The 27375-nt window shown below is 41.7% G+C and overlaps 1 long non-coding RNA gene across 4 annotated transcripts in view; it reads left to right on the top strand.

The window, feature by feature from the left end:
* The first annotated feature begins 21007 nt into the window (after positions 1-21007).
* The window catches only part of LOC114669775 (uncharacterized), a 64352-nt gene continuing 57984 nt past the window's right edge, over positions 21008-27375 (top strand). For 3 of the 4 annotated variants that reach the window (XR_013398812.1, XR_013398814.1, XR_013398811.1), the window contains exons 1-3: positions 21008-21107; positions 21324-21597; positions 23088-23152. This is a non-coding gene — a long non-coding RNA (uncharacterized LOC114669775). Of the gene's footprint in view, positions 21108-21323; positions 21598-23087; positions 23153-25795; positions 26477-27375 lie in introns of those variants that run through there. The other variant, XR_013398813.1, reaches the window with a different exon arrangement.

Genomic DNA, 27375 nt, shown 5'->3' with positions numbered 1-27375 from the left:
TGTACATACCACCTGTTTATCTCAACATCACTTGATGATTCTGTTGTTTTCATTTTTTGCTGTTATGAATAATGCTGCAGTGACCATACTTGAGCAAGTTTTTGTCTGGACATATACCTGAATATCTCTTGTATGTATACCTAGGAGTATAATTTCCAGGAATAGGGTACATTTGCACTGAACTTTTAAGAAGCTGACCAGTTGTTTTCCCAGGTGGCTGTACCATTTTATATTCCAGCAGCGCATTATGAGCGTTCAGATTCTCCACATCGCTACCAACTTACTGTCTTCTTGATGTTAGCCATTGTAATAGGTTTGAAGTGATATCTCATTTTGGTATTTTTTTATTTTGTTTTATATTTCTCCAGTGACTATTGATGTTGTGTTACCTTTCACTTTTTCTTTTTTAAACAGGGTCTCACTCTGTCACTCAGGTTAGAGTCCAGTGGCAAGATCTGGGCTCAGTGCAGCCTCAACCTTCCTGGCTCAGGTGATCCCCCTGCCTCAGGTCTTGAGAAGCTGGGACTACAGGTGTGCACCATCATACCTGGCTAATTTTTGAATTTTTTTTTTTTTTTTGAGAGATGGGGTTTCCTCAGCGTTGCCCAGACTGGTGTCAAACTCCTGGGCTCAAGCAATCCACCTGCCTAGGCTTCCCAAAGTGCTTGGCTTACAGGTTTGTGTTATCTTTCAGTGTGCTTATTGGTCATTTACATATATTTTTTGGAGTAATGTCTATTTAAATCCTCTTCCCATTTTAAAATTGGGTATATCTTTTTATTATTGAGTCAGAAGAGTGTTTTACATGGTCTCGATATAAGTCCCTAATTGACTGATGATTAAAAAAAAAATGTGTGTGTGAGACAGGATGTCACTCTTTCATGCAGGCTGTGGTGTAGGATTTGGGAATATTTTCTCCAATTCTAATAATTCTACATTATTTTTAATACATAACTTGTCTTCTCTCTTTCTTGGTAGTATCGTTTTGAGGCAGAAAAGTTTTTAATTTTGAGAGAAACCAGATTATTCTCTTGGCACTTGTGCCTTTGACTTCGCTTTTTTTTTTTTTTTTTTTTTTTTTTTTTGAGACGGATTTCACTCTGTCACCCAGGCTGGAGTGCAGTGGCGTGATCTTGGCTCACTGCAACCTCCGCCTTCTGGGTTCAAGCAATTCTCCTGCCTCAGCCTCCCGAGTGTCTGAGACTACAGGCAAGTGCCACCGTGCCCAGCTAAATTTTTGTATTTTTAGTAGAGATGGGGTTTCACTGTATTAGCCAGGATAGTCTCGATCTCCTAACATCATGATCCACCTGCCTTGGCCTCCCAAAGTGCTGGGATTACAGGCGTGAGCCACCGCATCCAGCCTTGACTTCCTATTTAAGAAACCATTGCCTAACCCAAAGGCATGAAGATTTTATTTTGTTTTACTTTCATTGTGTGTGACAGGTCTATATAAGTGTCTGCCCATTTAAAAACTGTGTTCTTCTTCTTTTACAAGTTATAGGAGTCCTCGATATGTTCTGGATGCAAGTCTTTTATCAGAAGTAAGATTCTGCACATATTGTTGCTGTCTGGCTAGTTGTTTCATATTCTTGGTGGTATCCCTTATAGCTCAAAAGCTTTTGCTTTGGTGAAATTCAGTTTTTCAAGTTTTCCTTTTATTACTATGCTCTTGGTGTTGTATCTAGAGAATCTTTTTCCAACATAAGGTCACAAATGTTTAAACTCAGATTTTCTTCCTGAAATTTATAGTTTGATCTGTTATGTTTAGGGTAAGATCCATTGTGAGTTATTTTTTGCACATATTGTGAGGTAACAGTTTAAAGTAATCATTTTGCACGTGATGTACCAGCAGCATCTGTTGAAAAGACCATTCCTTCTCCATTTACTTACCATAAAACCTTTTTCAGAAATCAACTCATGGGCTTAAGTAATCCACTCAACTTGGCCTCCCAAAGTGCTAGAATTACAAGCATGCAGCACCGTGCCTGGCACTAGTTTGTATATTAAGGGATTTGTAGCTTATATGTTCCTTTAAGGGCTTTAACCTGTCTGTAGGTGATATGTGGGGCCCAAAAATTTTAATCTATGAAACACAATTTTACATTGTTGAAAAATAGTTGATGTCTCTGGGCTTAACCTCTTGCAGAGGATGAGAGCCAGTTGTCAGTTGTGTTCTATCTGAATTTTCACTGTTGCAGATCCTGGCATCGTGGGGCTTTTAACTGTGCTTTCACATGAGTTCAAAAAATATCTTCTGGCTCAGTGTGATGACTTATGCCTGTAGTCTCAGCACTTTGGCAGCCTGTGGCATGTGGATTGCTGGAGCCAAGGAGTTAGAGACCAACCTGGGCAACATAGCAATATTCCACCTCTATAAAAAATACAAAAATTAGACAGGTGTGGTGGTGCATGTCGGTCACCTCAGCTACTCAGGAAGCTGAGGCAAGAGGGTCACTTGGGTTCAGGAATTGGAGGCTGAAGTGAGCTAGGATTACACCATTGCACTCCAGCCTGGGCAAAAGAGCAAGATTCTGTCTTTAAAAAATAAAAATGTATATTCTACAGTGAATTTCAGGTTTAGGATTTATCCAGAAACAGGATAATTTTATAAAAAATCTTAATTCATTTTCTCATATTATTGAACTAACTAGAAATAATGTATCATCTGGGTATCTCATGAAAAAGCAACAGAAATCCTTAATATAATTGGTTGCAATCATATTATTGCAAATGCCAACCCATTATTGTCTAATAGTGAACCACTAAAAGCACAGTTCATAGGAAAAAGATACACATTCCCCCCAGGTACTCATCAATTTCCTAGATGTTTAAACCAGTGCAGATTACTTGTAAATAATTAGAAAGTAAAGGGCACATCATCTTTTGCAGGTTATATGATTATATATGTAGAAAACCAGTCAGAATCATTTAGAAAATGAATAAAATCCAAACATTTATAATCTAACATTACTTCAAGAAATGTTAAAATTCAGATATAATAAGACTTTAGATTAAAAGCAGATGGGAAAAAAAAAAAACCACTTCAGTTTCTTTAAATGTATTCTATGCACACATTTGACCAAAAATCTAAATGTTTTGTATGGCAAAACCTGCTAAAATGTGTCAAATGCCATGTAAGAGAAAGAGTAGGCTATTTGCAAGAAGATGACAAAGGGTTCGATTTACAAAGAACGAATCCAGGCTGGGCACGGTGGCTTACGCCAGTAATCCCAGTGCATTGAGGGGCCAAGATGGGAGGATTGCTTGCCCTCAGGAGTTTGAACCCAGCCTGGGCAACAAAGGAAGAACCCATCTGTATATATTTTTAAAAGAAGCAATCCACAAAATAAATGAGAAGAGACTCAAGAAATTCTCAATCTAGTTAAAGAAGTGGAGCTAAAAATCTAAGAATTAAAATGTTTGACACCTAGCAGGTTGGCAGACGGTAAATTTTGCTTATGCTCAGTCTTAGCAAAGGGTTTGGAAAAAAAGTCAGGTTAAGGCGTTGTTTATGTGCATATAGACTATAACTATCTTGTGGATGGTACTTTGATGATATCTGTTATTTTCAAGATGCATGTATTCTTTAACCCATTGCTGCTTTATAAAAAAGATAATTAACCTATAGTTCCATTCTGGAAATTCCATTCATGTTGCCAGTAAACACAAAGTGATGGCTCTGTTTATATTCATATGGAAATGCCTGTAAGATAGACTACAAGAGAAAAGCTTGATATAGAAGAGATAAATAATATTGTAATTCTTTAAAATTCTTGTTGTAAAATCAGTTACAGTTTGAAACAATTTCAAGCTAACAGAAAGCCGCCAGAAAGCATCCATGTACATGGTGCAATAAACTTTTTCCTGTACTATTTGACAGTAAGTTGCCAGCACAATGCCCTATCTCTCAGCTACTTCCATGTGTAATTTTTATAAACAAGGACATTGGCCTGTGTAACGACAATACAGTCAGCACAGTAAGGAAAATCATCGTGTGCATGCGCACGTTTACATCTGTATTCATCTGTGTTCTTACACAGGTTGAAGGCCAAAAGCTCATACCTGTATCTTCACTTCTGTTCTTAACATCCAGGGCTTGTTTTTGTTTGTTTGTTTCTTTTCCTATTTATAATTCTTTATTTCATAGAACCATACCACTCAGATATTCTCAGCCTGTTGATTTATTCCATCATTTCCCCAGTGTTTGTCTTGTGTACTAGTGCCACCATTGAGCCTCCCGCTGCTTGACCCGTGTCCTTTACTCACATGGAACATTCCTTGGTGGGCTGTTACCACCTTGCCTGCCCCTCATCTGCCTCTGTCTGTCCAGGGCCTTGGCAACTTCTGCTCCTCCTGAACCTTCTCATCCTGCTGTGCTTCCCAGGGCAACCACCTGCCACACTTAGCACCATGTAATGGCATCTGGAATGAATTGCTGGGGAGGGAGGAAGCACTGTGATAACATGAGTGTGTGCATGCATGTGAATGAGCTTTTATGTATGTAAGTGTATTTTGGGAGAGCTGCAAGAAACCATAGAAGTATTATTATTTTTTGTTTTGTTTTGAAACAAACTCTCACTTTGTTGCGCAGGCTAGAGTGCAGTGGTGCAATCTCAGCTCAGGGCAACCTTCGTCTCCCAGGTCCAAGTGATTGTCCTGCCTCAGCCTCCTAAGTAGGTGGGATTACAGGTGAGTGCCACCATGCCCAGATAAGTTTTATATTTTTAGTAGAGACTGGGTTTCACCATGTTGGCCAGGCTGGACTCGTACTTCTGACCTCAAATGATCCACCTGCCCTGGCCTCTTCCAAAAAACTAGAATACTAAGGTGTCTAAGGAACAAGTCTAGGCCATGGCTGCCACTGCGCCCACTCTCCTTTTGACTTTGGAGTTGGGATACTGTGTGGCTGGCACTGGCAGCTTTGGGGCATAGTGAAGCTGTCGGTAGTGTCAGAGGCATTGCCAACCAGACGCATATCTTGTTATTGGAGGGCCTTCCTTCACCAGGCAGAATGAGGGTACCAAGGAGTGACCTTGATGGGATTAGGGTGCAGACAAGGAGACAAAAAGAAGGCACAGATCCCTCTGCCTTCTCTGGCCTGTTGTCTCCACATAGTGTGTTCTTGTGGCAGAGACTCACACAAAGCCAGTTGCTGTGCAGAGCGCAAGCTTCAACACAAACCCAGAGGATGGGTTTGCAGCTGAGAGACATCAGCTTTGATGGCTAGCCACGGCTACCCGCTTTGGCTACTCAGGAAATATACACACCCTTCCCTGCACATGTGACTTTCTGTACAACACAACTGTTCCATCCAACAAAGTGCAACTTCCTACAGATAAATCACTTTTTACCATCTACTCAAAATGAGGGGATATAGTGTTCCAACAACCACACCTATCTCTGCGAGACTGACTTGTCATGAGACGTACCACGTACTCTTCAAATTCAATCCTAACCTATTTGAGTAATCTCTAGTCTAATGGACAAATGGAAAAGAAACCTCCAATAAAACTTCTGTAAAATATTGCACAAAAGAAGGGAATAGTTAATATATGCAAATACATAATCTGCATACAAACACATTCATAACAGGAAAGGAAGAAAATACGTATAGTTGCTACAGCCTATGTTTCTGCAACTTCCAAGACTTTTTTTGGATTTAACCTTTTTAATTCATACATTTGTACATATTTATAGGGTAACTGTGATATTTGTTGTATGTATCATCTGTGGTATGATCAAGTCAGAGTAGCTGGGGTGTCTATAACCTTGACTATGATTTCAAGTTCTGTCTTCTAACTAATTTGGAATGTACAATGCATTGTTGTTAACTATAGTCATTCTAATCTGCTGTCAATTGTCACAAAAATTTATTCCTTATTTAGTTTACTACCTTACATTAACGTTTTTAGTTGTTTTTTTTTTTTTTTTTTGAGATGGAGTCTCACTCTGTCACCCAGGCTGGAGTTCAGTGGTGCAATCTTGGCTCACTGTAAGCTCCACCTCCCGGGTTCACACCTTTCTCCTGCCTCAGCCTTCCAAGTAGCTGGGACTATAGGCGCCTGCCACCATGCCTGGCTAATCTTTTGTATTTTTAGTAGAGACAGAGTTTCACTAAGTTAGTGAGGATGGTCTTGATCTCCTGACCTCATAATCCACCCACCTCAGCCTCCCAAAGTGCTGGATTACAGGCATGAGCCACCGTGCCTGGCTTTTCGGCTTTTTTTTTTTTTCTTTTGAGACAGTCTTGCTCTGTCACCCAGGCTGGAGTGCAGTGGCACGATCTCTGTTCACTCCAAGCTCCGCCTCTGGGGTTCATGCCATTCTCCTGCCTCAGCCTCCCAAGTAGCTGGAACTACAGGTATGTGCCACCATACCCAGCTACATTTTTGTATTTTTAGTAGAGACGTGGTCTCACCATGTTGGCCATGCTGGTCTTGAACTCCTGACCTCAGATGATTTGCTTGCCTCGGCCTCCCAAAGTAGTAGAATTGCAGGCATGAGCCACTACTCCCAGCCTAGATATTCAATAACAAGGATTTTGTTTGCCTATTTTGACCTTCAAATGAGAGACATTACCCAGTATGCACTCTTTTGTATCTGGCCACAAAAGTCCACTTCAAATTACCTGTCCTAATTGTGGGCAAAGCTTTATGCAGAAAGGTATGCTTTGTCCTCTTGTTAATAAAAGAGATTTATGAGGAGGAAAAAAAAAGCAACGTATCTCATCATTGAAATTGCCAAAAATTATACCATCTCTACTCTGGAATATTGAGTTTTTTGTTTTGTTTTGTTTTTTGTTTTGAGACGGAGTCTCGCTCTGTCGCCCAGGCTGGAGTGCATTGGCGTGTTCTCACTGCAAGCTCTGCTTCCCGGGTTCACGCCATTCATTTTCCTGCCTCAGCCTCCAGCCTCCCTAGTAGCAGGGACGACAGGCACCTGCCACCACGCCCAGCTAATTTTTTGTATTTTTAGTAGAGATGGGGTTTCACCGTGTTAGCCAGGATGGTCTCGATCTCCTGACTTCATGATCTGCCCGCCTCAGCCTCCCAAAGTGCTGGGATTACAGGCGTGAGCCACCACGCCTGGCTGAAATATTGAGTTATTAAAACTGATGTATATAAGGGTTTTTCAATGGTTTTAATAATAGTAATTTTAGTATTCAGTGAACGTGGATTGTGACTGAATTTTCTTTAATTCTAAAGATAAGAATTTGCTGGAGAAAAAAAAATTAGCAAGTAATTGCCGAATATTAATATGTGGCTAAAACTTTGTCTTGGTTGGAACTATAGGCAATTCCTACACTCTGCTACCTAGCAAACTTGTGTCCTTTCTAAGACTTTTAAAGTCTTTATTTAAAATGGGTATAGATTGCTGTATTTATAGGGAGCATGGAGAGGAGCTCCCTACACAATCTAGCTGAAAGCCCTGACATGCAATCATATAATTTCATTTGCTTTTATAGGCATTTCCCTGGAAGTGGCAGCAGTGACAGGAAAGGAAGAACCAAGATCCCGATTATGATTTATACCACATTCAAGGTAATAAGGGTTAATGCAATTTTTTTATAAAAAATATTTGTGGTTAAAATTAAAGTTTATCAGTTGCTTTAACTTCTAAAGTAGTATTTTATCGATTAGTTCTTGATTGACATGTGTATTTGTAAATCAGTCACTGGGATAAAATATTTTTTAAATGTGGATATAAAGTCAACTCACACAATTCAGAGGATATGTAAAATAGTCATTCATGTTTGTAAAAGTATAAACAGAAGTTGTGGCACAATTTAGAATTCAATCCCAGTCTCTAGTGTTGCAAAATAAACCTATTAGGCAAGTGCCGATATAATCAGCTTAATTTTTTATCAATGCTTAATTATAGTAAATTAAATATTTAAAGTATAAAATCCAGTTAGTTTTGAGATGCACATACCTAATAAACCATCTTCATTGCCACCAAGATACTGAAATATCCATACCCCTAAAAGTTTTCTCGTGTCGCCTTGTAATTCATGACCCTGCCCAGTATTTAGGCAACATGCTGATTTTCCATTTAAGCTTAGTTTGCATTTTCTAGAAAGTCATATATATGATATATGATATGACAACATGTGGACTATTTTCATGGGGTGGAGATTATTGTGGCTTCTTTTACTTCACATAGTTGTTATGAAATTCATCCAGTGTTGCATGTATCAATAGGAGATTCCATTTTGTCATTGATTAATACACTGTTGTATACCTGGGTCAAAATTTGTTCATCCATTTGTCTGTTGATTGCCATTTGGGTTCTTCCAGTTTGGGGCTAATGCAAATAGAGCTACTATGAACATTTGTGTACAAGTTTTTGTGTGGACATAGGCCTTCATTTCTCTTGAGTAGATATCTGGGAATGGAACAGCTGGGATCTATGGTAGGTATATAACTTTTGAAGGAAGTGCCAAACTGTTTATTTTACATTTCCATCAGCACGGTATGAGAGTTTTGGTTGACATTCTTGTGAATACTTGTATGGTCAATCTTATTTTTACCATCTTAAGTTGATATGCAGTGATTGCTCATTGTGGTTTTAATTTGCAATTGCCTAATAGGTTTATTTTCTCTCAAAGGATAGCTTTATGAGGTCTAGAGAACACTGAAAGTGTTTTGAGTAAATCCTGGCTCATAATTATGTGAGTATGTGTATACACATATTAAGCCATGTCCAAGTGAATTTCATGTTTTTAGCAGTTTTCAGTAATTTACTGCTTGTGACATTAGGAATTAATTACGTTCTTTTTTTAATAAGTTGGTAAAATATGCCAGTGAAACCTTCTGGGCCTTGAGGTTTCTCTGATAGTAAGTTTCCTAACTCCCTTTGTTACAAAAATTACCCTCATCTGGATGTGCACCCTATTGTCACTCCCCAACCTGAGGTGGAAGAATCACTTGAGCCTGGGAGTTCTAGGCCAACCTGGGCAACATAGTGAGATTCCATCTCTTGGGAGGCTGAGGTGGGTGGATCATCTGAGGTCAGGAGTTCAAGACCAGCCTGGCCAACATGGTGAAACCCCATCTCTACTAAAAATACAATAACAACAACAACAACAACAAATTAACCCAGCATGGTGGCAGACACCTGTAATCCCAGCTACTCAGGAAACTGAGGCAGGAGAATCACTTGAACCTGGGAGGTGGAGGTTGCAGTGAGCCAAGATCTTGTCATTTCACCCCAGCCCAGGCAACAAGAGCAAAACTCCATCTCAAAAAAAAAAAAAAAAAAAAAAAAGGCCGGGCGCGGTGGCTCAAGCCTGTAATCCCAGCACTTTGGGAGGCCGAGACGGGCGGATCACGAGGTCGGGAGATCGAGACCATCCTGGCTAACATGGTGAAACCCCGTCTCTACTAAAAAATACAAAAAACTAGCCGTGCGAGGTGGCGGGCGCCTGTAGTCCCAGCTACTCGGGAGGCTGAGGCAGGAGAATGGCGTAAACCCGGGAGGCGGAGCTTGCAGTGAGCTGAGATCCGGCCACTGCACTCCAGCCTGGGCAGCAGAGCGAGACTCCATCTGAAAAAAAAAAAAAAATGTTTTAATCGATACAGGGCTATCAGTTTTCTCTTCTGTGAATCTTGTAATGAATCTCAAAATGGATACATGACACATTTTCCTATTTAAGGTAAAGTACACATTTATACCTTAGAATAGTCAGAAGTCAAGTTCTTATTGTATGATTGGTAATGCAAATATTGATAAGGTCATGTTGATACTTAGTATTGAGAAGAATTCTGAAATATTCACTTGTTCATCTGTAAGTTTCATGAATTGATTACCTTTTTTGGAATTTTTCCTGGTGTTCCCAAACTTGATACTTACAGGCTATTTGTAACAGCTTTTACTTCGATCTGCTCTGGTTTTTAGCACATGAAATGGATTTTCATTAGGTTCAGCGTATAACATATATTCAGTTGTTTATTTCAGATTTTAAAAGAACAGAAAGGGCCTATGGAATCATTGCTTACTTTGAAACCAGCCCGGTAGTCCCATAGGATAAACAGAAATTTAACCCTGCTGTTAGAGCTTGAAACTTGTATTTATCTGTCTTCCCTCAAAAAAAGACCTTCAGGAAGTATCAAAGAGCTGAAACTCACCAGATCACAGTGCCAGATGCTTCCTTGCTCTTCCCTAATTCCTGTTTTCTTATACAATGTTACATTTCTTCCTGCCAAATAGACTCCCAGTTTTAGTCAGTGAAGGAGATGGATTTAAGACTGAGCTTCCCTCTCCTTGGCTGCACCACCCGGGTTACAGCCTTCTTTCTTAGCAATACTTGTCACTGGGTTTCTGTGCGGTGAGAAGCAGGACCCAGACCAAACCTCTTTTGTTTCGATAACAACATGAACGACCATCTTAACTGTTACTCTTTACTGAAAAATTTTACTTTTCAACTGCTGGCTCATTTTTCACTATCTCTCCTTCCTTTGACCTCACATCTCTTTTTTCTTTTTGATTTTACAGTCCAGAACTTAATGCTCCATAAATTCAAATTTTAAGGTTAAAAAAAAGGAATAACTAATTTACACTCCCAGAAAATGTAGTGCATATACACCATAGAATACTATGCAGCCATAAAAAGGATGAGTTCATGTCCTTTGCAGGATGAAGCTGGAAACCATCATTCTCCGCAAACTAACACACAAACAGAAAACCGAACGCTGCATGTTCTCACACATAGGTGGGAGTTGAACAATGATAACACATGGACACAGGGAGGGAAACATTACACACCGGGGGTTGTGCGAGGTGGGGGGCTAGGGGAGGGATAACATTCAGAGAAATACCTAATGTAGGTGACAGGTTGATGGGTGCAGCAAACCACCATGGCACGTGTATACCTATGTAATAAACCTGCATGTTCTGCACATGTATCCGTTTAAAAAAAAAAAAAATCCAGCTCAAGAGATTGCTTTGAGGATTATATAAGATAATGCACATTAGAAAGGGAAAGAAAGTGTGTGTAGAGAAAGTATATTTTTTAATGAACTAAAGGTTGATTCATAGGTATATGTTTATAGATTTACCTAGAGTTTTGAGTTCATGTGCAGTTTTACAATGTAAGTGGAAAAGAATCTGAATGTCATTGTGACATAATAAAGCTAGATATTGAAAGCCAAAAAGATTTGGCCTCAGTATGGCACTTTGAATACTAATCGCTTAATGACAGTTTTTCAGACTGTAATCATTGCTCTTCAAAAATTAAGAGGAAATATATTTATAACATTTGTATTACTTTTATCACAATTTCTGAATTTAGTTATCAGTAGATAAGACAAAATAGATAAGCATCTGCTTCCCTGCATTCTTACTAAGATGTAATATATTTTTATTCACACCTGAAGGCAGTGCTTTTCAATCTTTTCCATGTTTGCAGCTCAGGTCTTTAAGGACAGAGGATGCATATTGGGGCAGCTTACATTCTGAATCCTAAGTAGCTCTCTGATGTCTTAAGTTCTTTCTTTCCTATTTGTGAGAATTCGGGAGATAATGTATGCAAACTGCATGTTACTAGTATTGTTGGTTGTATTAAGAATCTGCTTTGTAATGTGAAAATCTCCTTTGTATTAAATAGTCCTGGCAGATGATCCTTGACCCTTATGTGGAAAGTACCCATTGTCTAGTGAAAACATGTACTGCGCGTTCCTAGCTGTGAGACTTTGAGAAAGATACTTGACCGTTCTGAGCTCCTACCTCACAGACATTCATGGAGCTTAGTGAGATAATGGCTATAATGTATCTAGCACAACTGATAGGTAATAAATTCCATTCCATTTCTCTTTGGTTTTTAGAAAGGATTAACTTAAAATGTGTAAAATTCAGTGGCATTTAATTACATTCACAAGGTTTACAAGCATCATCACTACGTATTTCCAGAATTTTCCATCATCCCAAACAGAAATTCTGTACCCAATAAGCAATAACTTTCCATTCTTTCCTCCCTGACACCCTGGTAACTTCTTAATCTAATTTGCGTTTCTGCAAATTTGCTTATTTGGGTACCTCACATAAAAGGAATCATGCAATACTTGCCCTTTTACGTGTGGCTTACTTCACTTAGCCTAATACTTTCGAGGTTCAGCCAGGTTGTAACAATATGTCTGATAGCATTGATCAGAACTTCATTCTTTTTCATGGTTGAGTAATATTCCATTGCACGTGTATGTCGCATTTTGTTTATCCCTTCATCTATGGATGGACACCTGGGGTGTGTCCACCTTTTGGTAATTGTGATTAATGCTGCAGTGAATACTATCCTCAGGCTTCCCTTTCTTCTCTTGTCTCCAGCCAGCATCAGCAGTTGCACATCAGCACTCAGCATGTTTCTGAGTTCATTTTTGCAGTTCTTTTGGGTATACACCTGGGAGTGGAATAGCTTAGTCATACGGTAATTCTGTGTTTAACTTTTTGAGAAACTTCCAGACTTTCACAGTGACTGTACCATTTTACTTTCCTACCAAGAATATTCAAGCGTTCTAATTTCTCCACTTCTTCGAACCAGCACTTGTTATCTTTTAATTATTATTATAGCCATCCTAGCAGGTATGATGTGATATCTCATTTTAGGATTGATGTTCTTCCCCTAATAATGAATGATTTTGAACATTTTCTTATATGCTTATTGGCCATTTGTATATCTTTGGTGGAATTACTATTTAAGTCTTTTTTTTTTTTTTTTTTTTGAGACGGAGTTTTGCTCTGTCACCTGACTGAAGTGCAATTGCGTGATCTCGGCTCACTGCAGCCTCCACCTCCTGGGTTCAAGTGATTCTCATGCCTCTGCCTCCCGAGGAGAACTGGGACTACCGGTACGCACCACCACGCCCAGCTAATTTTTGTATTTTTGGTAGAGACAGTGTTTCACTATGCTGGCCAGGAATAGCCTCGATCTCTTGACCTCGTGATCCACCTGCCTCGGCCTCCCAAAGTGCTGGAATTACAGGTGTGAGCCACCATGCTTGGCCTACTATTCAAGTATTTTGCCTGTTTTAAAGTTTAAATAATAAACTCTGGTTAGCTATATGATTTCTAAATATTTTATCCCATTCCATAGAGTGTCTGTTCTCTTTCTTTTTAGAGACAGAGTCTTGCTGTGTTGCTCAGGCTGGAGTGCAGTGACACAATCATAGCTTACTGTAATCTCAAGCTCCTGAGCTCAAACAATCCTCCCATATCAGCCTCCGGAGTCACTGGACCTATAGGCGCACACTACCCTGCATGGCTTACTTTTGTTTGTTTTTGTAGAGACAGAACTGCCTCTTTCTTCATAGGTAGGGGAGTGTTCTGTAGTAAATATGACCTGGTGATGGATGGATCCAGCTCCCTATTGAATCCAGCAAACATTTGAGGGCAGTTGCCATATTGTGTTCTTTCTTCCAGTCTAAAGTGCTCCCAGTTCCTTTAGTCTAAGGGTTAACACATTAAAGGGCCAGATGCTAAATATTTTAGGCTTCAAAGACTAAGAGACAAAACCAAGAATAGCATGCAGGTGTAACGAGATAAAACAAATTTCCACAAAATTTGAATGAATGAAATTCAAAATATAAATGAGTACAACTTTTTGTAATATAGCTCCATTATGGAGAAGAATTGGGTTGTTTTGTGGAGGATGGGGTAGGAAGTAGGGGGTAGGGTGATCTACAGGAAGATCTTGTGCTAGAAACCTAGGACTAAGACCAAATATTAAAACAAAAGATGCTCCTATCACTTCTATCATTGAGGACTTCATAAGAGCTTTAGAAGCTCTGTGCCAGGACCAGGGGCAGAGACCAAATGTGTCTTCCTCTTCATTTGTTTTCTGTTTTTGAGACAGAGTCTCACTCTATCACCCAGGCTGGAGTGCAGTGATGTGATCATAGCTCACTGCAGCCTCAAACTCCTGGGCTCAAGCAATCCTCCTACCTTAGCTTCCTGAGTAGCCAGGACTACAGGTGCATGCCACCTACCCCCAGATCATGTTTGTATTTTTCATAAAGATGCAGTCTTGTTATGTGGCCTAGACTGATCTCAAACTCCTGGGCTAAAGCAATTCTCTCATCTCAGCCTCTCATGTAGCTGGGACTGCCTGTGCACATCACAATGACTGGCTAAAGTCATTATTACTATCATTTCTGTAGAGGTGGAGTCTCACTATGTTGCCCAGGCTGTTCTTGAACTCCAGGCCTCTAGCGTTCCTCCCACCTTGGCGTTCCAGAGTGTTGGGATTACAGATGTGAGCTACCATGCCAAGAAATCACAAGGGTCTTTATGATAGCAAGAGGGAGGTAGAAGAGTCAGAATTGGAGGAGATGTGATAATGGAAGCAGAGGTGAGATGCTCCGCTTCTTGCTTTGAAGATAGAGTTAGGAGCCATGAGCCAAGGAATGTGGGTGGCTTCGTGAAGCTGGAAAAGGCAAGGGAACACGTTCTCTCTAGGCCCTCCAGGAGGAATGCAGCCCTGCTGACGCCTTGACTTTAGCCTTGTTATGCCTATTTTGGATTTCTGAGCTTCAGAACCATCAGATAGTGGACTTGTGATGTTACAAGCCACTCAATGTAGGGTAGTGTGTAAAAGAAGCAAGAAGAAATGAACACAAAGCCAGGCACAGTGGCTAATGCCTGCGATCCCAGCATTTTAGGAGGCTGAAGTGGGAGGATCAGTTGAGCCCAGGAGTTCAAAACCCGTCTGTACAACATGGTGAGACCCTGTCTAAAAACAAAAAAACAAACAAACATAAAAACAGTCATGGTAGCACACACCTGTAGTTTTAGCTACTAAGGAGGCTGAGGCAGGAGGATTGCTTGAGCATGTGAGTTCAAAGTTGCAGTGAGCTGTGATTGCACCACTTCACTCTAACCTGGTTGACAGAGGGGGTTCTTGTCTTAAAAAAAAAAAGGAGAGAAAAGAAAAGAAATGAGTGAGCATGGTGGGAATGGGGACAGACGGCAGTATTAAATAGAGTGTTCAGGGTTGTCCTCATAAGTGAAAACTGAACAAAGGCTTGAAGGAGGGAAAGGAGCTGGCCAAGGTGCTTAGGGAAGAGCATTGCAGGCAGAAGCAACAGAATGAAGATGTTAGGAGGGAACTCCTTGGTGTGTCTAAGGCTCAGGATGGAGTCCAGTGCAGCAGAGAGAGGGAGGAAGAGAAGCAGGGGAGGAGGCCAGGGAGGTGTTGGGCTGAGACCACTACAGATTGTGTGAGCCCTGGGAGGTTATTGCTGGGGCGTTGACTTTTACTCTGACTGAGATGGGAACTGCAGGAAGGTTCTGAGCAGAGAGGTGACATGATCTGTCTCTCTATTTAAAAGCACCCCCTGGCTGCTGATTTGGGAAAGACTACAGGGAGGTTTTGGTAGAAGCAGGGAGGCCAAGCTGTCACAACATCCAGGTGGGAGATGATAGTGGTCCTGACCAGGGTCCTGGTGGCGGTGAGAGATGGTCAGAACCTGGATACATGTTGAAGACTATCAACAGGATTTCCTGAGAGACTGGACGTGGGGTGTAAGAGAAGGCAGGGGTCATGGTTGAGTTTGATTCAAATTGAATTATTAAGTAATTAAAAAAAAACACTACTGCCTTTCCCAATCCTACCAAGTAAAGGATGCTAGATGAAAGAAATCTCAAGTCAGGCCAAGTGCAGTGGCTCACACCTGTAGTTCCAACAGTTTGAGAGGCAGAGATGGGAGTGGCTTTTAAGGCCAAGAGTCAGCAGCCTTGGCAACAGAGCAAGACCTCCTCTCTACAAAAATAAAAGAAAGAAATTTAGTAAAATAAATGTAGCCAGGCATGGTGGTGTATGCATGTGGTTTCAGTTACTCAGAAGGCTGAAGTGGGCAGATAACTTTTGAGGCTAGGAGTTTGAGGCCAGCTTGGGCAACATAGCAAGACTTCTCTTTCTACAAAAATTTAAAAAAAATAGCCTGGCATAGTGGAACCTGCCTGCATTCCCAGGTATTAGGGAGGCTTAGGCAGAAGGATCTCTTGATGTCAGTTGGTCAAGGCTGTAGTGAGCCATAATTACACCACTGCACTCCAGCCTGGGTGATGGAGCAGAACCCTGTCTCAAAATACAAATACAAATAAAATGAAATCTCAAGTCAGACCAGTCCCATCTAGGCTATGCAGGCCTTTCAACTGCATAGCCACATGATTGGGTTTGTGTGGCTGTGGATGAGAAGACTGCTGCCCAATTATTGTTGACTGTATAATCAGTTTATTTTTAAATATAGTAGTAATGGTCTTGATGGTCTCAGATACATGTGGGTTTTGGAATTCTTTTTGGGACAAGTTTTAACATCTAATTGGTTCCATCATTTCATATTTTTTATCGGATCAATTTTTTTTGTTTGTTTGTTTTGAGACAGAGTCTCACTTTGTCACCCAGGCTGGAGTACAATCTTGTCTCACTGCAACCTCCACCTCCCAGGTTCATGCGATTCTCCTCCATCAGCCTCCTGAGTAGCTGGGATTACAAACACGTGCCACCACTCCCAGCTACTTCTTTGTATTTTGGTACATACGGGGTTTTACCACATTGGCCAGGCTAGTCTCGAATCCCTGACCTCAAATGATCCACCCACTTTGGCCTCCCAAAGTGCTAGTTTTATAGGAGTGAGCCACCGTGCCAGGCACTTAACAATTTTTAATAAAATCAGAGTTGATATTACACTACCTAATCAGTTTTGATTAATGAAAAATGAAATTGTGTTGTTTGCACTTTATCCAAAATTGGTGTCATATTGGCTAAATCAGATCAACGCTTGAACAGAGGCAAAATTAGAGCTTCTTTATCACGCGACATTATGTTGTTCTTGAAGAAGATGCCATTTCTTTATTGTAGTCTTTATAATAAACAGCTGCTGTCATTGCAAACTTGCTGTTTTGGCACATAGGAATTTTTCACTAGAAGGCATGTGAAGAAAGACCAAGGCCATTTGTAATGAATTTAGCATTCATTATTTGACTGCATGACTGTCCCGGAACTGTGACTTTACTAATGAATTTTTCAGAACCCACTTGGCTAGCAACTGAGACTAACCAGCCACTCACCCTCATTATTCAGTGTTCTTTTATTCTTGTCTATTCCTTCTCAAACTTGGCTACGCTCACAAAGTGATAAAAACTTGCATTTCTTTTCTTTTTAATTTTTATTTATTTATTTATTTTGAGATGAAGTGTTGCTCTTGTTACCCAGGCTGGAGTGCAGTAGCATGGTCTGGAATCACTGCAACCTCCACCTCCTGGGTTCAAGCCATTCTCCTGCCTCAGCCCTCTTGAGTAGCTGGGATTACAATAATCCACCACCACAGCCAGGTAATTTTTGTAATTTTTAGTAGAGAAAGGGTTTCACCATGTTGGCCAGGCTGTTCTCAAACTCCTGACCTCAGATGATTCACCTGCCTCAGCTTCCCAAAGTGCTGAGATTACAGGCATGAGCCACCATGCGCAGCACGTTTCTTTCCTTTGTACAGACAGGGTCTTGCTCTGTCGCCCAGGCTGCAATATGGTGACATAATCATGACTTATTGCAGCCTCAAACTCCTGGGCTCGAGCAATCCTCCCACCTCGGTCTCCCAAGTAGCTAGGAATACAGACGTGTGCCACCATGACCAGCTGAATTTTTTTAATTTTTTTTTTTGTAGAGGCAGGATTTCGCTAGATTGCTCAACTTGATCTCAAACTCCCAACCTCAAGTGATCCTCCTGCCTTACCCTCCCATCGTGCAGGGATTACAGGCGGGTGTGACTACCTATGCCCAGCCCCTTATTATTATTTTTTTAAATAACAGCTTTATAAAAATACAACTCATGTGTCATGCAATTTATTTGCTGAAATCTGCAATTCAGTGGGTTTTAAGAGTATTCACAGAGCTGTGCACCGATCACCACAGTCACTTTTAGAACCTTTCATTACCCTGTAGAGAAATCTACACTCCTTAGCCACTGATTCCTACTCCCTACCACCTGCCTTTGCTCTCAGCCTTAGGCAACCATTGATTGGTTTTCTGTCACTGTGTATTTGCCTAATCTGGACAAATAGAATTGTACAATACGTGATCTTTTGTGGCTGGCTTTTTTTCCTTCTTAGTTCAATGTTTTCAAAGTTCCTTCATGTTGTGGCTTTTATCAGTAGTTCATTCATTCTACAGCTGAATAATATTCCATGGTAGACACACTGCGTTTTGTTTATTCATTCATCAATGGTGGACATTTGGGTTGTTTTCGTGTATTGGCCATTATGAATAATGCTGCTATGAAGATTCCTATACAGAATTTTGTATGGACATATATATTTTTTTCCTCTGAGATACATGCCTAGGAGTTAAATTGTTGCATTATGTGATGACTGCACATTTAGGCTTTTGAGAAACTGCCAGATGTTTTCTAAAGTGGTTAGACCAGTTAGGTGTGATGGCTCACACCTGTAATCCCAGCTACTTAGGAGGCTCAGTTGGGAGGATGACTTGAGCCCACAAGTTCAAGACTAGCCTAGGCAAGATAGGGAGACCCTGTCTTGATTTAAAAAAAAAAATGAAATTAAAATAACAAGAAAAGAAATTCCCAGTGTGGTTATGCCATTTTATGTTCCCACCAGTAATGTATGTGGCTCCAATTCCTCTGCATCTTCTCTGACATTATGTTTTTTCTAGACAGAGGATTGCTCTGTCTCAGGCTGGAGTGCAGTAATGTCATTACAGTTCTCTGCAGCCTTGACCTCCCAGGCACAAGTGATCCTCTCATTTCAGCCTCCTGAGTAGCTGGGAATTACAGATACACAGCACCATGCCTGGCTAATTTTTATATATTTTTTGTAGTGATGGGGTTTTACCATGTTGCCCGAGCTGGTTTCATGCTCCTAGCCTCAATGGTCTGGTCACCTTAGCCTCCCAAAGTTCTGGAATTACAAGCTGAGCCCCTGTGCCTGGCCTTCACTAACATTTGTTATTATCTGTATTTCTTTTCCTTTTATACCTTAAAGCAGTATAAGAACAAGTGTCTTCAATAGTAGTAAACAAAAAATATAATCCCAGGGCATTGGGAGGCTGAGGCAGGGGGATCTCTTGATGCCAGGAGTTTTAGACCAGCATAGGCCACCTAGCAAGACCTTGTCTCTATTTAAAGAATATTTAAAAGTTAGCTGAATGTGCTAGTGCCTGCCTATAGTTTCTCTCTCTCTCTCTCTCTCTCTCTCTCTCTCTCTCTCTCTCTGTCTCTCTCTGTCTCTCTCTCACTTTTTGAGACATGATCTGGCTGTGTCACACAGGCCAGAGTGCAATGGTGCGATCATGGTTCACTGCAGCCTGAAACTCCTGGGATCAAATGATCAGTCCTCTCACCTCATCCTACCAAGTACTGCGGACCACAGGTGCATGCCATCCGGTTCTTGCTACGTTGCCCAGGCTGGTCTTGAACACTTGGCCTCATGTGATCCTCTCCCCTGGGCCTCCCAAAGTGCAAAGATTACAAGTGTGAGCCACCGTGCCTGGCCCCCACCCTGCCTATTGAGAACCAAAAGAAGAAACTAAATTCTCCTTAGCTCAAGTCCAGCCATTTCCAGGTTTCTTCATTAGGAAGGAGTTGGTTATTGGGCTGTCCAGGCTTCTCAAGCAGCACGGAAATGAGGTGAGTGTGTTTTCCTGCTGCTCCACTCTGCAGAGAGTTGGAGTATGTTTACTCATTTGCAGAGAGAGATGCCGTGTGGGAACCTTAGGATGGAGAAAGCCCTGATTCCAATGTCCTTTATGTGTGTGTGTGTGTGTGTGTGTATATACACACACACACAATATACATACACACACACACTTTATGTTCTAGGGTACATGTGCACAACATGCAGGTTTGTTACATATGTATACAGGTGCCATGTTGGTGTGCTGCACCCATTGACTTGTCATTTACATTCAGAAACAGGATCTTGCTCTGTCACCCAGGATGGAGTTCAGTGGGGCAATCACGGCTCTTTGTAGCCTCAAACCCCCAGGCTAGCAATCCTTCCTCCACCTTTCGAGTATCTGGGACTACAGGTAAGCGCCATGACACTCAGTGAATTTTGAAATTTTTGGTAGAGATGGGGCCTGGCTGTGTTGCCAGGACTTGCCTTGAACTCCTGCACTCAAGGGATTTCCTGCCTGGGGCTCCCAAAGTATTGATATTACAAACATGAGCCGTTGTGCCCACCCTCTCTGGTTCTTAGCTTCCTGCCTCCCTCTTCCGTATTTAAAGTACCCTTGTAATTACATGGGCTCACCCAGATACTCCAGGATAATCTTGTTTCAAGGACAGCTGATTAGCAACACTAATTCCATCTGCACTCTTAATATCCCCCTTCCTCTGTAACTGCGCTGTGTAACACAGGACTTGAGCAATTGGTAGGGGGCATTACTTTGGCCACCACAGTGACCGAAGTGATTGGTGGGGGACATGTTAAAGATACAGGGAAGTTTGAGGAAGAACTGACAAGTGAGGTTCCAGAGAGGGCAGGAGAAGAGAATTCCCATAGGGGGATTAGATTAACACTTTCTTTTTTTCTAAGACAGGGTCTCGCTCTGTCACCATCACTGGAGTGCAGTGACATGATCTTGGCTCACTGCAGCCTAGAGTTCCCAGGCTCAAGGCATCCTCCCACCCAGACTCCCAAGTAGTTGGTACTACAGTTGTGCACCACCACCATTCCTGGCTAAATTTTTTTCTTTTTTTGGTAGACACAGGGTGTCACCATGTTACCCAAGCTGGTCTCCAACTCCTGGTACCAATTGATCCTCCTGCTTTGGCTTCCAAAATTGCTGGGATTATAGGCCTGAGTCACCGTGCCTGGCCTCTGCTAGTTGTATATTCTCTAGAGTTGTCTTTATTTATGCTATGGTGTCCCTCATCATGCTGATCCCCTGTTACAATTAACATTTCTTTATATTAAATTTTACATATATATATATATATATGTATATATGTATTTATTTAATTAATTATTTTTGAGACCGGGTCTCACTCTGTTACCCAGGCTGGAGTGCAGTGGCACAGTCCCGGCTCACTGCAACCTCCACTTCCCAGGCTCAAGCAATTCTCCTGCGTCAGCCTCCTGGGTAGCTGGGATTACAGGTATGTCCCACCATGCCCGGCTACTTTTTGTGTTTTTTGTAGAGACGGGATGGGGGTGATTTGCTGTGTTTTCCAGGCCAGTCTCAGACTCCTAAGCTCAAAGTGATCCACCCACCTTGGCCTCCCAAAGTGCTGGGATTTCAGGTGTGAGCCACTGCACCCATTGCAGTATAAACATTTCAGAGGTTTATGTCTCCTGATTGAATTTGGGCCTAGGTTTGGTTATCCAAGGAGCAGTGCCCAGCTCCTTCCCAGCGGGATATGGAATGCTGGTGATTTCCAGGAAGTGACCTCACAGTGACTCAAGCTACCACGTGTTGATTGTGATGAAATGCCAGCTGAGGCACATTCCCTGGGAGCTAAAGGGTGCTACACTTGACCACTGCAGCAGTAAAGATGACTCCGAAGAATGGCATGGGATGGATCCTTTCAAGTGAACTTGAGCAGGGGTCTCCAACCACAGGGCTACAGAGCTGGAGGTGAGCAGCAGGTGAGTGAGGGGAAACTTCAGCTGTATTTACAGCCCCTCGCCATCACTCACATGACCACCTGAGCTCCATGTCCTGTCAGATCATCAGGGACATTAGATTCTCACAGGAGTGCGGAGCCTATAGTGCCCTGCGCATGCAAGGAAGCTAGGTTGCACAGTGTTTATGAGAATCTAATGCCTAATGATCTGTCACTGTCTCCCATCACCCCCCCAGATGGGACAGTCTAGTTGCAGGAGAACAAGCTCAGGGATCCCACTGATGATACATTATGATGAGATCTATAATTATTTCATTATATATTACAATGTAATAATAATAGAAATAAAGTGTACGATATAGGTAATGCACTTGAATCATCCTGAAACCATTCCCTCCACCCCCAGTCTGTGGAAAAATTGTCTTCCACAAATTCACTCTGGTTTTTTGGGTAGAGACGGTGTTAATATGTTGCCCAGGCTGATCTGAAGTTGCTGGCTTCGAGCAATCCACCTTTCTCTGTTGGGATTCACTCAGGATGGCGGCAGAAATATTAAAGGAGAATATTAGGGAAAGTTAGAGGAAATAGTCACAAACCTTTAGGAAGGCCGAAAGGTTACCTAGCTTGTAATAATTGAACAGACTGAAGGCAGCCAGTTCTTACCTTAGAGCATTAGGTCATAGAGTAAATACTAGGGATGGTAGAGGCTTCCCCAGTTAAGGCTGTTTACCCTACCTCCATTAACTAACCTTTGAGCCAAATAGCCCTCTCAGGGGGAGGGCGACCCCGGAGATTGCCCCCGATGGTATTTACTTTAAACCACTGTACCTGAGCTGTAATCGTTCTTAGAACTACTCTCTTAACCATGTTAATTATCCACAAGTGTGTTGATTCAGAGCTTCTGTTGTTAATTGTATACTAAATAAAATGTCTAGAGTGTGAGCTGCTCAAGGCCAGCCACAGTGACAAACCTCTCTTGGTGTACAGGCGGTCAGACACTCAGCTGGACTGGCACAACAGAATATCTGTGTGTTGGTGTACGTTTCATCCATCTGTCGTTTGGGTCTGGGTCTGTGGGCAGAACCCCACAGCTAATACCTTCTGATGAGGAGCCTTACCTCAGCTGGTGCCCTGTGTGAGGAGAAATACAACACTTCTCAGCCTCCCAAAGTGCTGAAATTACAGGGATAAGCCACCTCACTCAACCAAGGCTGAGTTTCCTAAACCAAAGAAAAATTAGGTGAGATTACTTGAGCCCAGAAGATCGAGGCTGCAGTGAGCCCTGATTGCACCATTGCACTCCAGCCTAGGTGACAAAATGAGACTCTGTCTCAAAAACTAAAATAAAATAAAAATTAACCCTCTATGACATTCTAAGTAGTTCTTTCCCTTTGAAGTGTTCCCCAGAAGCCTTTGAATTTTGTTTCATTTTTACATACCAGTAAAAGCTTTTAAGTACTGATGTTTGTGTCATTCCTTTTTTTTTTTAAGAATGTGTTTTTGTCCCTCTAGCTGGATCAACTACGAAATACTTCAGAGCCCAGGAAGAGAGACTGACTGGACAGCATGTTATTCAGGTATTAAAAGACTTGGACAACAACTCAAAAATGGTCAAATAATAGTGCATGCATCAAATGCAACGGGAAGCTCTTCTGGAGGGTGAGAGAAGCTTCCAGATAAGGGGACATTGAAGCTGAGTCCTGAAAGATGAGGAAGAGTTGTGTGAGAGTGGGGAGAGAAAGTGGTGGTAGAGGGTGGGGAATGGATTGGGATGGAGTGAGCTGCCCAGGCAAGGAAACCAGCACTAGAAAGACCTGGACAATCAAGGTGTGGCACATTTTGTTCAGGGAATGGTGAATTAAGTGTGGCAGGAATGCTTTGCAGAGAGATTAATTTACTTGTATGGAATTTCTCACTAAACCTCATTACAGTTTCTAATCTTTTGATGTTATTATCCATCGCTGTCCTTGTTAAATAGTTTGAAATAGTTATGATAATCACAATAACACCAAGTGTAATATTTCACTAATCCTCAAAAACACAGGTAGGTATCACAGTTAGCCCCATTGTATGAATGAAGTGATGAAGACTTGGGAGTGAAGAGTGATTTGCCCAAGCTCACATGGATACTAAGATTGAGTCAAATGTTGGATCTGGTCTGACTTTAATGCATGCTTTGTTCATGAGCACCATGTGTTGTCTCTACTTTGCAGTTAAGCACATAGACAGGTAAAAGAAAAGCCTGTATTTCTGTCTGCTCGCACACTTCTGACTGAATGTGAGTGTGGAGTTTCTACACGAAATTCTCCAATGCTCTGGATATTAACTGGGTATCTCCCATTTTTCTTCTGATGCTACCTGGAGTTAGTGCAGACCGCACCGGTCAGGGGCTCAGTCCCACGAGACCACCCTCACTTCAGATGCTAATGGCAAGTCCTGGGTTGTCACCTGTACTTTTGACCAACCAGTTACAAATCAGGGGTTCCCATGACTCCCTTTTTGGGTTTCATCATTTGCTATAACAGCTTACGGAACTCATAAAACAGTTTATTTTCTTTTTTCTGAGGGACAGTCTCATTTTGTTGCTCAGGTTGGTATGCAGTGGGGCAATCATAGCTCACTGCAGCCTTGACTGCCTGGGTTCAAGTGGTCCTCCTGCCTCAGCCTCCTTAGTAGCTGAGACTGTATGCTTGCACCAACACATCTGGCTAATTTATTTTTTTGTAGAGATGGGGTCTTGTTGTGTTGCCCAAGTTGGCCTTAGATTCCTGGGCTCAAGCGATCCTCCCACCTCAGCCTCCCAAAGTGCTGGGATTACAGATGTGAGTTACCGCATCTGGCCAGTTAATTTCCTATTACTGGTTCATGATAAAGGATACATCTCAGAAACAGCCAATGAAAGAGACGTACATGCTGGATGCAGTTGCTCATGCCTGTAATCCCAGCACTTTGGGAGTCTGAGGTGGGCCTTACCTCAGGAGTTTGAGACCGGCCTGGGCAACATGGTAAAACCCTGTCTTTACAATTTTTTTTTTTTTAAATTACTGGGCACAGTAGTGTGCACCTGTAGTTCCAGCTACTGGGGAGGCTGAGGTGAGAGGATACCTGGAGCTGGGGAGGCTTAGGTTGCATGAGCTGAAATTTTGCCATTGCACTCTAGTCTGCACAACAGAGCCAGATCCTGTCTTGATAAAAAAGAAAATAAAGATGCATAAGGCAAGGTATGTGGGGAGGGACACAGAGCTTCCATGCCCTCTGTCGGGCACAGCACCCTCCTAGCACCTCCTTGTGTTCAGTAACCCGGAAGCTCTGCAAACCCTGTTGTTTCGGTTGTTTCTGGAGGAACAAATAAATGTGACCTTTTCCAGAGAACTTCAGCATCTCTCAGTTGGACTACAGATGAACCCACCGTAGGCATCAGATCTTGAAAACCCTATGCAAGAGGCTGTATTTTATGTCTTTATTCTGGTGCACCCAGCAGGAGTGGGTGGCGTAGCACCGTGGGACAGTCACCCTTTCCATATACTGACAAGCAAGAAATGGTCCTGAGCCACCGTTTCTCTATCTAGAAAACTATTTCACACTACAGTTTACTATAATCAAACTAATATACTGGGAGAGCTTGTTACCAAAATAAATCATGATGGATTTGGTAAAAATAAATATCCTACTCCTAAAACATTGGGAATCCAAGTGTATTTTCATGTGTACAATTTACTTAAAGTGATATTTACCCATAAACTAATTTTCTCATATTAAATGTTAGGACAAGAACTACCTACTTTCATTTGCTGTGGATATGCTTTCCACTTGATTTTTCCGTTGGTTTGTTTTTTAGTTCTGTAGAAAAACATCCCATAGAACTACAGTGACAATATGCCTGTGTTGTGGGAATTTTAAGGAATCAGAGAGACTGATGGGGTTCAGGAGGATATTTGTTTAGGTGCACCAGCCCAGTAGGATTAACATCCAAAAGACTGAGCCCCGAACAAAGAGCCACGCTCCCTTTTAAGTGTTTCGTGGCGGGAGATACATGCAGGGGGAAGTGCGCTAAAGAAGCAAGAAACAAAGGCAGTTAATCAATTGAGGCATGCATTACATCATTTCTTGTTTTTCCAAGGAAAACATGTTTTGCGACTGAGGCTTATCTGTCTTGTGACCTTGTAACTGTATAGCAAGGGAAACAGGGTCCTCACGGAATGCCTGGGAAGGGAGGAGAGATAAGGTTCAGTAACTACAGAAAAACAGGCAGTTAATTTTTGAAAGACTTTAGCTGTCTCTCTCAGGGGGTTGGTTTCAACATGTAACTGAGTTTCTGCTGAATTTATGATTTATACACTTTTTAATTTCCTTTAATTTCCTATTTCACCTGTAGTGGAGATCTTAATTCTGTTCTTCTACTGTTTCTATTCCTCTCTCTCTTTTTTTTTTTTTTTTTTTTTTTTTTTTGAGACAGAGTCTCGCTCAGTCACCCAGGCTGGAGTGCATTGGCGCACGGTCTCTGCTCACTGCAAGCTCCACCTCCCGGGTTCACGCCATTCTCCTGCCTCAGCCTCCCAAGTAGCTGGGACTACAGGCACCCGCCACCAGGCCCAGCTAATTTTTTGTACTTTTTTTAGTAGAGACGGGGTTTCACCATGTTAGCCAGGATGATCTCAATCTCCTGACCTCGTGATCCGCCCGCCTTGGCCTCCCAAAGTGCTGGGATTACAGGCTTGAGCCACCGCGCCTGGCCTCTATTCCTCTCTTTCCCAGTACCTTCCACCAGTGGATACAGTATGTTCAGTTCAGTGTGTAGGGGCTGGAGATGCTGGCGTGACTTCATATGTGAATGCTGTCTTCCAGCAGCTGCCTGTGCAACCTGGTCTCCCTGGAGGAATTTCCTTCATCTGTCCTGTTTGGTATGACAGATAATATATGTCTTGCCTGAAAATTGTTTTATGCTTTTTAATTGCTTTCAGAATTGGCTAAAACTAGCCATAACTAGAGGCAATTTAGTAGCTTCTGAAATCTATATAGATGTGTTGTTCATACTCACACATTTTAATAAATCTTCTGTTGTAATAAACTGCCTGTATTACAGATAGACTTGACCTAATGTGATTATTGAACTCCAAAGTTATTCTCAAATTACATTCCATAGAATTGCTAACATACTTGGTATTTTAGAAATATGCTCCAGCCTGGACAACACACTGAGACCTCATCTCTACACAAAATCTAAAAATTAGCCAGGCATAGTTGCAGGTACCTGTAGCCCAAGCTACTCAGGTGGCTGAGGCAGGAGGATTGTTTGAGCCCAGGAGTTCAGGTCTCAAGTGAGTAGCGATTGTGCCACTGCACTCCAGCTTGGGTGACAGAGCGATACCCTGTCTCCAAAATATATGTATGTTCTATCTCAGAATTTCATAATAATGTGATAGTAGCTTATAATATGGCAGTAATTTTGAGAGTATTCCATGTATAATATGTTGTACTTACTTGTTGTAGAGATCCTGGTATTGCTAGGCCAGTTTTTCATAATCAGTTTTAAATAGATGATTTGTTCGTAGTTACACAAGCAAGACAGTATTGAAGCTGAGTATCTGTAGAATTGTAGCCATGTTCACACACACGGAGTATTCTAAAATAGCAGCGTACACAAGATGCTCATATGTACATCTGTCGAGGTTTGTGTGAAGCAGTAAAATGTTTCTAACAGCATGTTTCTTTTCCTTCAGTACCATGCTGTTTTGGTTACTGTGGCCTTGTAGTATAGTTTCAAGTTGGATAACATGATACCTCCAACTTTGTTCTTTTT

The sequence above is a fragment of the Macaca mulatta genome, chromosome 10 (genome assembly GCF_049350105.2).
Source record: "Macaca mulatta isolate MMU2019108-1 chromosome 10, T2T-MMU8v2.0, whole genome shotgun sequence".
In the NCBI taxonomy this organism is placed as follows: domain Eukaryota; kingdom Metazoa; phylum Chordata; class Mammalia; order Primates; family Cercopithecidae; genus Macaca; species Macaca mulatta.
The sequence above is the reverse complement of the archived record's forward strand: the minus strand, read 5'-3'. Positions and strand labels throughout refer to the sequence as shown.